Genomic DNA, 15,810 nt, shown 5'->3' with positions numbered 1-15,810 from the left:
ATGACTGGAAGCAGTGTGAACTCCGAATTTATACTTTGATATTTAACTCACTATAAACAATTATCCTTATTGATTTTTCTCTACATGAGCACTCTCATTGGAGTCTGGCCTTTAGAAGCTCCTGCACTATATATATACCAGGACCTTCTGCTGAACCTAGTCCAAAAGCAGATGCTCATTTCACTTATTCTTAACCCCTGAGTACTGAAAAGCACGCGCACATGTCATTCACTAATTTCACTATAATGACATGCAGCAGCTGCTGATTAGACAACTCATATAAGGGATTAACTTATTTTTCCATTAACTAAGTATCTATACTTATACTGTTGTCTCATACCTGGGGATTTTTTCAGTGTCAGGTGATAGGGATCTTTCCCTGTAATGACCATAGCTATTCATATATACATACAGAGATACGCTTATTAAGCTACACTGGTAATTAATACTGGTGGCTGTATATTATTTTATTCATACTATGGTCCATGAAAAACACTTTCATACCTTCTTAGTAGTCTCTTCTACATCTATGATAATTGACTATCTGTTGATAATTGACTGAGCCTGTTGCTGGTACTTGTGTTGCTGTTTGGAACTAGCCATTGTGCAATTACTTCTACAAGGTCATTGGACCAATATATGTGATAATTCTATCACCATTTATTATTTTAAAAAAATTTTCTTGTAATATTTCACTTGGCTTCACAATACCTGTGATATTACAATTAGTCTTATATGTATGTTTTCATGTTGTTCGTTTAATTGTTTGTTTTATGGTCATTTTTCAACTGTCTATACATTCTTGCGGCGTTGTAGTAGTAAGACCGCTTGGGTGCTGGCAGGTCTGCACTTACAGACACCATTTTTAATGTATATTTAATAAAAGTTACATATTATTTTTGTTACTTACTATTAGTATTGAGTGCCCTCAAAAAAGAGAGTTTTCTTTCCTTCTCTTCTCCATATATGCGTATTTTTACTCTCATGAGGAGCACCTCCACGAAGATATTTTCTATACCCGCACAAGGGTTCTCATTTTGATATTTGTGGATACATTTACCTTGTTTATACTGCCTACTATTGATTCAGAAAACTAGATCCTGTGCTCAAATTATTTCCCCCTTTTTTTTCCCCTCCCTAGTTTTCATAAATCTTTTTTATTCACCACTTTAAAATGGCAGAAAGGCGAAGAAGTGACTGAGGACCAATCAATAGCTGCAATATCTTCATAGCAGCTACAGGTTGGTCCCTCTGCTCACATCACCTGTCTACACTGTCATCTATTGATGGTGTTCAGTTGGGTCTGTGATAAAAGCTATGGAATACTGGGAAAAAAGGCTGCAGTAAGTAGCCAACCAATCTCTAAACAGTGGATTCACCACCAAGACAGTGAAATTTATGTAGTAGATGGTAGTGCAACCTGAAACAGACTTGCAAAAAATTTGTCTGCCTCCTGCATGAGGAGGCAACCAGGTCGGCACAGCAGGGGGGCTATATGCATTTTTGAGGGTGGGGGTGTGATTACACGATCACGTCATCACGGCCCCGTTTCAATATGCCAGGATTACCTGTATTATGCAGCTAGGGGTGGGGCCACAATGATGTGATTCAGCATGAATCACATCATCGGCACCCTCCAGACCGGAATTTTATACAAGGGGGAGCGGACGCCGGTGGGTGGTGTCAGGGCTGCCATCAGAAATTGTGGGGCCCGGTACTAACAAATAGGCAGGGCTCCCTCCCTGGGGTATGAGACACAGGTGGGCGGAGTAGTGGATGTGGGTGGAACTACTTTGGGGGCGAGGGAAAGGGAGTGCTGGACCTATTGGGAGCACAGGAATTAGACTTGGTGGGGGGGTGGCACAGGGGGCATGGAAGGCTGGACAAGGGGGGGTACTAGGCTGGGAAAGGTGGCACAGGGCAGGGAAGGCTGGGGGGGCAAAGGGCATGGAAGGCAGGCTGGCTGGTCTGGGGGGGGCACAGGGAAGGCTGGTATATTATTATGTCATAATTTCATTTTTATTTGTCATATTCAAGATTTAGACAATTGCAGCACTTGGAAAAAAAAATACTTTTAAGCACCTTATAAATTCCGGTGGACACAGGCAGCATGGGAGAAAGAGCATGGTGACGTCAGTGGGGTACATTTACGGACGGGGATCGAGCTCCTTCCAAAAGGGCATTAGCTGCATTTCCGGAGAGAGAGGGGGCCCAGGTAGCAGAGCTGCAGAGATGTGGAATGCAGTGATGTGCGGTACTGCACATCACTGGTGGAATGCACCCGGTAGCCAGAGAAGAAAAGATTCAAGAAGAGTCTCGTCTCGTGACATTTAAAACAAAGAGCTATCCGCGAGCCAATCACAGCTCACGGAACGGCAGTCAGCCAATCAGTAGCGGCCGCTGCTGATTGGCTGCCATTCCGTGAGCTGTGATTGGCTCGCGGCCAGCTCCATGTTTTAAATGCCACAGAGACTGTTTTCTTCTCTGGCAGTGCATTCCACCAGTGACGTGCGGTATCGCACATCACTGCATTCCACAACTCTGCTACCAGGGCCTCCTCTCTCTCTCCGGGCCCGGGACTGGAGTCCCTGCAGTCCCCCCTGATGGTCGCCCTGGGTGGTGCAGGCCAGGAGACTTGCTCCAGTGTGGCTAGGATCACTTTTGGTTCCAGGAGAGCAGGCAAGTATGACAAGAAGTTATGCAAATATTGATGATGCTGAACAACATACTGTGTGTGTGTGTGTGTATATGTGTGTGTGTGTATATGTATATATATATATATATATATATATATATATAAACAAAGTAACAGCGGCACTTTCAGGACTTGAAAAAAATAAGGCTCACGACTCCACAGGTCTGCGATTCAACGTTTCAGTCGATTGGACTTTTATCAAGAACAGCACAACGTGATAACAACACATACCTTTATACCCACAAGCATCCCATAATGTGAGCGTGCATCCTGCCTTGCCGCCCGCCGGGTGAGTGACATCACGCCAGAGGGACCGGCGCATACATAGTGACGCGGCCGCTAAGAACACAGGACGCCCATAAGGGTTGTCATGGCAACCCGGTCGCTGCGAGTACAGTAAAGAGACAAAAAACAACCCAATCGGCAAAAGTACATATTGACACCAAAGGGTCTGCATAATCATGAGTCCACAATAAATGTATATATATAAAACATGAAAGTATACGCATGGATGTTCAGGCAGGTAAGCAAATTAAATACTGTGCAATGACACGTGACCCAACAGATAATGTGCACAAAATAAAACCAAAGAAAGAGACGTGCAAGTAATGTAACACTTATCACAGGGCTACTGAGGTAGCCAACCGCAGGGAAAGGGAGTGCATGTGACCAAAGGTTATAGATATGGACACAGGAAAATGAAAGGGAAGGGTCCTGGATGAAGGGATACTAGACCTATAGGGGTGGCACAAACAATCTGGATACAGCCAACAAAGGTGTGAGGCTGTGGCAATAACGGGACAAAAATGTAGGGATGGATGGAGTGTCTATGTTGACACCACTGGATACTCGCTAAGGAGTGTGGCCACCTGCAGAAGTAGTAAAGCATAAATGAAGCTGTGCACACTGAGCGCAGTACAGATGTGTACATCACATAGGGAAAGATGATTAATGGGAACACAAAACATGGGGAAGACATGGACTACAAGGACAGTGGAAGTGTTGGCTGAAGTGCAAATGAGGATACTGTCAAGTTACAGCACCGGGTGTTCCAAGGTGGTCTCCCATCCGAGTACTAACCCGGCCTACACTGCTTAGCTTCAAAGATCGGACGGTATAAGGCGTATCCAGTGTAGAATGGCAGTAAAGATGACATAAGTAATCCAGAATACAAGCACGGCCAATGGGCCAACTGTGCCAAACACGACCAAGGGAGAAAGGGAAAGTGGGGAAGGGACAAAAGCCAAACAAAACAAATGACATGAAAGCTGTCACCCCAATAACTGGGATGTAAAACAGCTTTGCTGGGCCACAGAGGGTAAGGAAATACCCAGTAAGTGCTGGAGAGTAAGAGAGCTCTAGTCACAAGAAAGTCTTCTTCACTGATAACATGAGAAAGAGAGTTGTTCATTCAATCCAAATGGAGAAACCGTGTTCATCCTGTAGATCCAGAAAGTCTCAAGTTGAAGAAGCTTCTTCTCCCTGTCACCACCTCGTTTGGATGGTGGAATGTGATCTATTATCTTGTATACCAAAGAAGACAAGGAGTGTCGTAGGTTCTTAAAATGGCGTGCCACAGGTTGATCAACTTCCTTCCCTTCCAGGGCCTGTCTGATTGCAGTTCGATGTTGTGCCGTTCGAATCCGGGCTGTGCAGGTGGTTTTTCCTATATAGACTAATCCGCACGGGCAGCGAATCATGTAGATAATATACTTGGTGGTACAAGACAACACATGTTTAATGGGTATACGTTTCCCCGAGTGCGGATGTACAACATCTGGTCCAGTCTCCAAGTATCCACAGGTGGTGCATCCAGTGCATCGGTAACATCCAGATTTCTTAGTGAGAAAGTGGTCAGTATTCGTGGGTCCACAACTGACATCGTTGTGTACCAACCAGTCTTTGAGATTCTTCCCACGTTTGTATCCAAGCATTATTTTAGAGTTTAAGAGAGGTTTGATAGTATGGTCTGTGTTGACAATAGGCCATAGACGTTTGGTGGTAGATTTGATATACTTGCTAGCTATATTGTGTTGGTTGACAAATATCATGGTATTTGTATTTTTGTGTGCAGAGTCAGTAGGTTGGTTAGGCTCTTGATTCGAATAAATGGCGCGTTCTTTCGCTCGCAAAAGGTCTTTGTGTCTATAACCTCGTTCCAGAAATTTGGTGATCATATTATCGATTTCAACAATTGCTTGTTGAGGATCACTGGTGATTCTAATAGCTCTTATAAATTGTGAATAGGGAAGGCTTCTTTTAAGAGACACAGGATGATGACTTTGTGCGTGTAATAAAGAGTTGCCGTCAGTTGGTTTGTGATAAACCGTAGTATTAAAACTCGTTCCTGACCAAAAGATGTTAATGTCCAAAAAATGTACATGGTTAGTGCTGTGTTCAAAGGTAAACGTGATGTATTTATGCATGGAATTAATCTTCAACATGGTATTGATAAACTCTTCCTCAGTACCCGACCACAGAACCAAAATGTCGTCTATGTAACGAATAAAGAAAATCAAGAATTGAAGTCTGGATTGTTCAAAAAAAGTTCTTTTTCAACAGTAAACATGTAAATATTAGCAAAGGATGGGGCTACATGAGACCCCATGGCACAGCCTTTCTTTTGGAGAAAGAACTTATCAAACAAAAAATTATTGTTCTTTAAAGTTTGTTTGAGAAGACAAATAAAAAAGTTAATATTGGGTCCTCGGTAATCCGTACGTGTTTTCAAGAAACATTCCATATATTCACAGCCCTCTGTATGTGGAATGCTAGTGTATAGTGAGTTGACGTCTATAGTACACATAATGAGATTTTTGGGAAGATTTTGTAAAGAATGTAATTTCTCAAGTAAAGAATGTGAATCAAGCAAAAATGTGGGTTCTTGTGATATCAGGGTTTGCAAAAAATGGTCAAGATATTTGGAGGTTTTGCTGTATAAACCCTCCCTGGCGGAGATGATGGGACGGCCAGGGGGTGAAGTAAGAGACTTGTGTATCTTGGGTAAACTGTAAAGCAATGGTGCCACTGGTTTATCTACGGTTAAGTATTGCAATGTATCGATGGTAATGAAACCATGTTGTTGGGCATCAGATAAACAATAATCGAGTTCATCCTTGAATTTATACACTGGGTCAAGAGTTAAACAAGTGTAAGTGTCTGTGTCATTGAGTTGACGGTAAATTTCATTGACATAGTGGATCCTATCTTGGATGACAACCGCACCCCCTTTGTCAGCTGGGCGAATGACAATAGAGGTATCTTTGCTAAGGGTGGTCAGGGCAGTAAATTCATCTTTGGAAAGATGGTGATGTATTGGATTAGTGCCCTTGAATTGTGTAGTGATATCATGGTCTAATATTCTAATAAAGCTCTTGATAGAGGCGTTGTTAGAACAAGGTTCAAAGGTTGAAATCCTTTTGAACGGAGTTGATGTGGTGGGCGGTGATACACTGTTAGAATTACTGAAGAATTCTTTTAATTTTAGACTTCTGTTAAGTCTCCATAAGTCCTTTTTCCAATGGAAACCATTGAAAGAACAAGTAGGAATGAATGACAAGCCTCTCTGTAGTAATCTGGACTCAGACATGCTGAGTGATCTAGAAGACAAATTTACAATTAAGTTTTTTTCTGGTATGATCTTTCTCCTCGTCCCTTGTTTGCCACGCCTAGTATGGGGCCGCTTCCTTTTCGGGCCCGTGTGGATACTCCTAAAGGGGGACGTTGTGTGACTGGATTGGAGCTAGATGGAAAATCTTGATCACTATGCGAGGAATTGGCTCCACTGGAGCCCTCTGTGTCAAATGGTTGTCTGGGGGTTCTCTGAAATCTGGGATTAAGTGTTCTACCAGTGGCCCATGTGTATACCCAATGCTCTTGGTAGTCAGTATTGACTTTGGCCAATTTCTCATTCTTATAGGAGATGAGGTCCCTTCTATAGTCCTCAATTTGTGTATTAAGTTTATCGAGCCACCTCTCTTAAACTCTAAAATAATGCTTGGATACAAACGTGGGAAGAATCTCAAAGACTGGTTGGTACACAACGATGTCAGTTGTGGACCCACGAATACTGACCACTTTCTCACTAAGAAATCTGGATGTTACCGATGCACTGGATGCACCACCTGTGGATACTTGGAGACTGGACCAGATGTTGTACATCCGCACTCGGGGAAACGTATACCCATTAAACATGTGTTGTCTTGTACCACCAAGTATATTATCTACATGATTCGCTGCCCGTGCGGATTAGTCTATATAGGAAAAACCACCTGCACAGCCCGGATTCGAACGGCACAACATCGAACTGCAATCAGACAGGCCCTGGAAGGGAAGGAAGTTGATCAACCTGTGGCACGCCATTTTAAGAACCTACGACACTCCTTGTCTTCTTTGGTATACAAGATAATAGATCACATTCCACCATCCAAACGAGGTGGTGACAGGGAGAAGAAGCTTCTTCAACTTGAGACTTTCTGGATCTACAGGATGAACACGGTTTCTCCATTTGGATTGAATGAACAACTCTCTTTCTCATGTTATCAGTGAAGAAGACTTTCTTGTGACTAGAGCTCTCTTACTCTCCAGCACTTACTGGGTATTTCCTTACCCTCTGTGGCCCAGCAAAGCTGTTTTACATCCCAGTTATTGGGGTGACAGCTTTCATGTCATTTGTTTTGTTTGGCTTTTGTCCCTTCCCCACTTTCCCTTTCTCCCTTGGTCGTGTTTGGCACAGTTGGCCCATTGGCCGTGCTTGTATTCTGGATTACTTATGTCATCTTTACTGCCATTCTACACTGGATACGCCTTATACCGTCCGATCTTTGAAGCTAAGCAGTGTAGGCCGGGTTAGTACTCGGATGGGAGACCACCTTGGAACACCCGGTGCTGTAACTTGACAGTATCCTCATTTGCACTTCAGCCAACACTTCCACTGTCCTTGTAGTCCATGTCTTCCCCATGTTTTGTGTTCCCATTAATCATCTTTCCCTATGTGATGTACACATCTGTACTGCGCTCAGTGTGCACAGCTTCATTTATGCTTTACTACTTCTGCAGGTGGCCACACTCCTTAGCGAGTATCCAGTGGTGTCAACATAGACACTCCATCCATCCCTACATTTTTGTCCCGTTATTGCCACAGCCTCACACCTTTGTTGGCTGTATCCAGATTGTTTGTGCCACCCCTATAGGTCTAGTATCCCTTCATCCAGGACCCTTCCCTTTCATTTTCCTGTGTCCATATCTATAACCTTTGGTCACATGCACTCCCTTTCCCTGCGGTTGGCTACCTCAGTAGCCCTGTGATAAGTGTTACATTACTTGCACGTCTCTTTCTTTGGTTTTATTTTGTGCACATTATCTGTTGGGTCACGTGTCATTGCACAGTATTTAATTTGCTTACCTGCCTGAACATCCATGCGTATACTTTCATGTTTTATATATATACATTTATTGTGGACTCATGATTATGCAGACCCTTTGGTGTCAATATGTACTTTTGCCGATTGGGTTGTTTTTTGTCTCTTTACTGTACTCGCAGCGACCGCTACATTAGAACCGGGTTGCCATGACAACCCTTATGGGCGTCCTGTGTTATTAGCGGCCGCGTCACTATGTATGCGCCGGTCCCTCTGGAGTGATGTCACTCACCCGGCGGGCGGCAAGGCAGGATGCACGCTCACATTATGGGATGCTTGTGGGTATAAAGGTATGTGTTGTTATCACGTTGTGCTGTTCTTGATAAAAGTCCAATCGACTGAAATGTTGAATCGCAGACCTGTGGAGTCGTGAGTCTTATTTTTTTCAAGTCCTGAGAGTGCCGCTGTTACTTTGTTTATATGCCTGGTTATATAACCACTTTGAGGGCACCCAGGCCAGTATTTCAGTTCATGTTGAGTGCCAGCGTTATTTTCCTATATATATATATATATATATATATATATATATATAGTGATAGGATCACTGGTAAAGTGGTCTGTGGCAGGTACACTTGTCCCAGATTCCTGTCTTTTGTGTTTTAAACCCCCAGGAGAAAGTCTGCAGTGTAGCAGGCTTGAGTTTTGGGCTTTTTGAAAAGCCGGTTTGGGACCTGGGGGTTGTGGGTGAGAGGAGAGGGAGGGCTCCACCCACGGCCACTCCAGGTTTTGGTTCTCGCAGCCTGGTAACAGGCTTGTTAGTTTTCCACCTGAGAGTGGCCAATATAAGCCTAGTATGTTTAGGGCTGAGGGTCTCACCTGGGAGAGCAGACAGGGAGTTTGCTCAGAGACACTTGAAAATCTATCCGTGAGTGTTGTGCTGTGCTTTTGTTGCTGGTGAGGGCATTAGGCCCTGCCAGGTTCTGGTAGTGAGGGAACCACTTGTGAAGTTAGAGCCCCGACAGGGCTAGGATTTATGTTTATGTTTTCTTTGTTATTTCTGAAGTTGTACAATAAAGACTGGCGCCGACCAGCTTGTACTCGAATCCAGACTGGCGTACTGTTTCCCAGCTGCTGTGTGTGCAAGGAAGGAGATCTCTACCCAGGAGAGGGACCCCTAATCTGACTGTGTCACAATATATATATATATATATGAAATGAGCGCCGACCCTCGTGTTTTGGATCTGGACCTCTCTGGTTTTGGATTTTTTTCCTTGGTGTTTTGTTTTCGTGTTTTGGATCTGGATTTTTTTCTTAAAAAATAAAAAAAAAGCTAAAATCACAAAATGTGCCTTTTTTGTGCCTACAGTAGTTAATAACCTCAATAACATTTATTTCCACTCGTTTTCAGTCAATTTTGGTTACCTCACAGCTCACAATATTGATTTTTTTTCATCTAGTTAAAGGGCCAAAAGGTTGCATCTAGCTTGCTGGCACAAAACTGATTGATATAATTATTAATAGAGTTGAGGACGGTGCCAAGATGATGGCTGGGATACCCTTGAGGATTGAAGGCATGGGCCTTCATAGAGGACAAGGAAGTTGACGGCCTTGCATTATCCTGATGACTGCTGGCAGCAGCTACAACATGTTGGTCTTGGCCTTGCTCTCCTGTCATGTGACAGCCCTCCATATTTTCTGCAGTCTTGAAGCAGTGTCACAAGCACCAATAGTGTAGGCAAGCTGCAGTTACAAAATTCACACATGTGCAGTCGTGCGCACACAGAAAAAAAATATGCAAAAGACACTTATTTTTTCTTCGGGTCCAGAACTTGGGCCCAGAGCACAGATTGCTGACGGCTGGAGTCGGGCAGCACTAGGTTGCGTTTCTGTATCTTGTGTGGCTTAGCTTAACACGCACACACACACCGAAAATAAATAGACAAAAGATGCTATTTTTTTAGGGGGGAGGGGGTTTGGGTCCAGAACTTGGGCCCAGAGCACAGATTGATGATGACTGGAGTCGGGCAGCACTAGGTTGTGTTGCCGACTTGCTAGATCTTGTGCGGCTAAGCCTAACACACACAGACAATTAGAAAGAAAGACCATTGATTTTTTTTTTTTCAGCTCCAGAACTTGGGCCCAGAGCACAGATTGATCACGACTGGAGTCGGGCAGCACTAGCTTGCAACTTGCTTTGCTGGCTGGATCTTGTGCAGTACTGTGGTTAAGCCTAACACGCACGCACGCGCACTCACACACACAGAAAAATATAATAGACACTGATTATTATTGTTATTTTATTTATTTACTTTTTTTTTTTTGAGTCCAGAACTTGGGCCCAGATGGACACAGCACCAGCCCAGATGTATCTACAGTTCTGCACCAGCCCAAATGGACACAGCAGACATGAAAAACACCAGCCCAGGATACAGCAGACAACACAGACAGCCCAGATGGATCAGCAACAGCCCAGATGGACACAGCAAACATGAAAAACACCAGCCCAGGATACAGCAGACAACACAGACAGCCCAGATGGATCAACAGCCCAGATGGAGACAGCACAGTGACAGCTGTCACAGGCACCAGCCCAGAATGGATCAGCAGTCACCAGCCCAGGACACAGCAGATAGCACCAGCACCTCTCCCAGCCCTACACTACCCACCCTCCCTGTTCAATCTCCACAGCCAGAGTGAAATGGCGTCCGTCGCGTGGTCCCTTATATACTGCATTGATCATAGAGACGAAAGCTCGCGAACCGCGAGATCTCGTCTCTATGGTTTTGCCTCGATTTGAGAGATCCGAGTAAGGTGGGAACATCTGAGCCTGCTTGGATCTGACTCGGGTCTGCTAAATTCGGGTGGGTTCGGATCTCTGGAAACCGAACCCGCTCATCGTGTGTGTGTGTGTGTGTGTGTGTGTGTGTGTGTGTGTGTGTGTGTAATTTATTTATTTTTATTTTTTTTTCCTCAATGCAACTAACCTCCAAAAAAAAAAAAAAACATGACAATTTTAGGCTACAAAACTCTGCTTACCCTGATATCCCTTAGGAGCTGTGATGCTAAAGATACATTACATATTTGGGGCGTATGCTGCCGGGTATCCGGGAGATGTAAAGTTCTCCACACCGTAATATGTTGGGATCAACTCAAAGCAGAGTTTAAACAGGATTGTCAATGTAATGTCCAGTATAAGTCCAAACTATAAATTGCTCTAATACATGATGAATATACAGCATTTCTATATACAATGTGTAGTTCATTATTAGAGAAAATCTGTTTATTAATTGTCTGTTACAGTTACTAAGTTCCCATCAGTCGCTGATAACAGGCCATTTGGGTACTCTGCCTATCAGAAGCTATCTGCAGACCTTAGGAGCCTATTTGAGAACATACTGTATATCCATAACTGTAATCTTTTTTCACATCCACTTATCACAACAATAATAAGAAAAAAAAACTATTATACAGTACAGTAGCTGCAATTCAGGCTGCAGTAATTGGGGATAACCCGGACTGATTAGTGATGGATCTGTGTGACCATCATAGAATGTCCTTATACACAGACCAATGGGGAGATATTGGTGACATGTACAGTCAGAATGTGGGCTTAGGATACATCTGGTTATAACAACACTATGGGCCAAATGTAACAGCCCATGATTTGGGGGAGCCCCCCTCAATTATGGGTGATAGTCACAACATGCAAAGTGGCAATCAGTTTAAAGGCAAACAACCTGTTTTTTCCTTCAAACTACTGTACTTACCAATTTATATCTAATGACTATCTCATCAGAATTGCGCAAGCTTCTGCAGATCGCAGGCTATTACATTTAGCCCTATATATTAGCCCTATATATTAGATATAAAATATACCTAGGTGGAATTAAGTTAATCAATTTATTCTCAATACAACTTATTAAATCATATAAATAAAATCAGTAAAGCTATATGAATATTTGTAGTATCATTCAGTAATGAATAGCTGGGATTGTATTACTCACTGAAGATGTAGGAAGCCTGGAAACCTTTCATCTGACATCTCTGATCACTAAGGAATATGGCCCCTAGAGAATTTCCAGTGGAAGTTATGGAATAGATATGATCAGAGACGGTTCTAGGGGCGGGCTAACAGGGCCGTCGCACGGAGCGCCGACCCCGCAAGGGCGCCGCCAAATCCCCCATATAAGAAAAAAAAAAGTATTGGAGGCTGCAGCAGGACCTACCCGCAGCCCGCTACTCATGACCCCACTATGCCGGCCCGAGGAGCGCAGGCTTGGTGTCCTTATCCATTAAACAGCCTGCCTCAGACCAGTGTAATCGATTGCTGCTTTTGTGAGGTTTGCCGGCAGGTTGGAGAGAAGTCCTCAGGGCCTGATTCAGAGACGCTCGTAAGCGGCCGCTCGTTCGCTCCGACAGATGTTCGCACAACTGCGCATGCGTACGGATTTTAATACGCATGCACGAACCAGTCAGTGCGGCCGAAAATCGTGTGCTCGCTAAATAGCGAATGCCTGCTATTTTGAGTGACAGGAGGAGGCGTTTGTGGGTGGTAACAGGGGAAGGTGCTTGAAAACGGGGAGTGGAGATCCGAACGCAGGCGTGCCAAATGGTCAAAACGGGCGTTTTAAGGGTGTGCATAATTACTAAAGCAGCGTCATCGACCACGTCACTTTGTTGTTTTGTAGTCAGAACTGCTCGTATGATTGTGGTAGGAAAAACCAACCACAAGAATAGCGAGCAGTTCATACGCCGTCCGATGTACTCGATTAATCTAATAAATAGCGGACATGGCGTATGATGCGAGCGGCCAGGGGGCGTTTTTATCAAAATTACGTTTGCATGTTTTGTTCGCTCGTTCAGACATAGTGGCGTGAACAGACCACAAATAGCGAACGGTTAATTTAAATAGCCAGCCCCTTTTTCTGGACGAGCGAGTGCAAATAGCGTCCGGCTCTGAATCAGGCCCTCAGCACATAACACTTTGGAGGGGGGAGCCCGTGTACTGTAAGGAGTGAGGGCAGACATTTCTGCTGATCTTAGAGCTTCTTCGGTGATCACTGCATGATATGGAGGCTTTAGCCGAGCCTGGCAGCTTCCTGCTACTAACACTGTATTATTAGTAGCTGGCTCTCCCCACACATCAGTCAGGGTGGCAGTATGGCTTATTGGGGCTGTTAGCACACGATGGCGTAACTGTATCACTGACTCTTGGAATGATACAAGAGGACTGTATGCTTGTATGTAAGTAAGGAGGACTGTATGTAAGTATGACTTATGTTAGTAAGGAGGACTGTATGTATGTAAGGAGGACTGTATGTATGACTTATGTTAGTAAGGAGGACTGTATGTATGTAAGGAGGACTGTATGTATGTATGACTTATGTTAGTAAGGAGGACTGTATGTATGTAAGGAGGACTGTATGTATGTAAGGAGGACTGTATGTATGACTTATGTTAGTAAGGAGGACTATGTATGTATGACTTATGTTAGTAAGGAGGACTGTATGACTTATGTTAGTAAGGAGGACTGTATGTATGTATGTATGACTTATGTAAGTAAGGATGACTATGTAAGTAAGTAGGACCATATGTATGTAAGTAAGGAGAACTATATGTATGTAAGTAAGGAGAACTATATGTATGTAAGTAATAAAGAGGACTGTTTATATATATATATATATATATATATATATACACACACATATATACTGTATGTATGTAAGGAGGACTGTATGTAAGTTTCACTTCGCCACTCCAGGAGGAGCCCTCGCTGGTCCGGCATACAGGAGGGCAACAGCGTGTGCTCCCACTTGTACTCCGTGGAGGTGGTGATGATATTTGGGTTTTGCTGCTGCTCTACGTCTACTACATTAACAGTGGCCAGCCCGAGGCTGACAACCCCAGCGGGCCGGCCATTGCACCGGCCCTGTAGCACAGACCGCGGGTCAGGCACCATGATGCCGCCGGACCATACACCTGCCTGCCCCAGCTCGAGGGCATCGAGGCAAGTACCACTGCGGGCAGCAAGCTCCCCAGCGCACAAAACACCTTCTCATGAGAAGTAGGCTCCTCCACATACACAGGTACCACTTGCTTATGGAGGCAGACTCCGTAACATACCAGGTATCCCTTACCACTGAGGCAGCAGGCTAAGCCACATAATTCTATAGCTCTTGCCACTGGGGCAGCAAGCTCTGCAGCATAACCCCTATAGCCCTTACCAATGGGGGCAACAGGCTCTGTAACATACCCATTAGAGACACAGGCTCTGCAACATGTGCCTCTCATCCACACCAGGTGCCACTCGCTAATGGAGGCAGGCTCAGCAACATACCCAGGCAGGTACCCCTTCCCGCTGAGAGGCATCCTTATGCACCTGTAGCCCTTACCACTGGGGGTAACATACGTACACCTCACCACTGAGGCAGTAGGCTCCTCCACTTACCCAGGTACCACTCGCCACTGGAGGCAGGCTTCACCACCTACCTCTATACCCTTTTTTACTGGATGCAGACTCCTCCACATTCCCACATACCACTCACCACTAGAGATAGGCTCCTACACATACCCAGGTACCACTTACCAATAATAGACAGGCTCCTACACATTACAAGGTACCACTTACCAATAATAGACAGGCTCCTACACATACCAAGGTACCACTTACCAATAGAGACAGGCTCCTACACATACCCAGGTACCACTTACCAATAATAGACAGGCTCCTACACATACCCAGGTACCACTTACCAATAATAGACAGGCTCCTACACATACCCAGGTGCCACTTACCAGTAGAGACAGGCTCCTACACATACCCAGGTACCACTTACCAATAGAGACAGGCTCCTACACATACCAAGGTACCACTTACCAATAGAGACAGGCTCCTACACATACCCAGGTACCACTTACCAATAATAGACAGGCTCCTACACATACCCAGGTACCACTTACCAATAATAGACAGGCTCCTACACATACCCAGGTACCACTTACCACTATCGATCCCTGCCTGTCTATACCTTCTAACAATCGATTCCTGCCTATACCTTCTAACAATATTCCTTCCTATACCTTCTAAAATTGTCGCTATACAGCGTTATGAGACGCACAAGAATTAAATGCTTTCAGACTTTGAGTGTGGTTCCAAAGCACAAAAAGATATTATTCAATATAAAAACAGATGGTTACACACTGTGATCTAAATACAATTAGCACAAGTAAATCATACAGACCCAAGGTACAGTTGTTACATACGCACGCGCTCTGGACCCAGAGACCGGCATCAGCAATAGAAACCTCCGTCAACAGCACAGCAAGAAGACTCTCAACTGGGGTCAGAGAGCACACATAAATACTCTTACAGGGATAGGCAATACAATAGAAAAGATTGGCATGATTTCATTGGTTCTCCGTCATGATGCTTCTGTTACAGGTTAGTTCATAGGTTAATTCAAATGGACACATGTCAGCCTCCGACAGCCTTTTGTGTCCATTTTCCCGCTGCATGCTAATCTAAGCTGCTAAGATTACAGAGTACATTTTTAATGTTTTAACTCTCTATAGTCCATAATTTGCAGACGCATGTTGCGATCTTCTCACCGATGATACCGGAAATCTGTTGAGACACAGTGGATCAGTACAACACCAAACACGGTCCGCTTATCATGTACTAAACCTTAGATATCAAATAATCTTTATTTCACAACATTAATCATTACTGAATAAACCTTGAATATTACCCTTTAA

At 44.2% G+C, this 15,810-nt stretch overlaps 1 protein-coding gene and 2 pseudogenes across 1 annotated transcript in view; 1 reads left to right on the top strand and 2 right to left on the bottom strand.

The window, feature by feature from the left end:
* The window catches only part of LOC148478156 (embryonic protein UVS.2-like), a 180,350-nt gene that overhangs the window by 79,265 nt on the left and 85,275 nt on the right, over positions 1-15,810 (bottom strand). The window lies entirely within an intron of this gene.
* LOC148478158 (5S ribosomal RNA) lies at positions 3,727-3,844 on the bottom strand (annotated as a pseudogene).
* Positions 7,474-7,591, top strand: LOC148478157 (5S ribosomal RNA; annotated as a pseudogene).

Source organism: Taudactylus pleione, unplaced genomic scaffold, assembly GCF_031769625.1.
Source record: "Taudactylus pleione unplaced genomic scaffold, aTauple2 ptg000674l, whole genome shotgun sequence".
In the NCBI taxonomy this organism is placed as follows: domain Eukaryota; kingdom Metazoa; phylum Chordata; class Amphibia; order Anura; family Myobatrachidae; genus Taudactylus; species Taudactylus pleione.
This window is presented reverse-complemented; position numbering and strand designations above follow the sequence as displayed.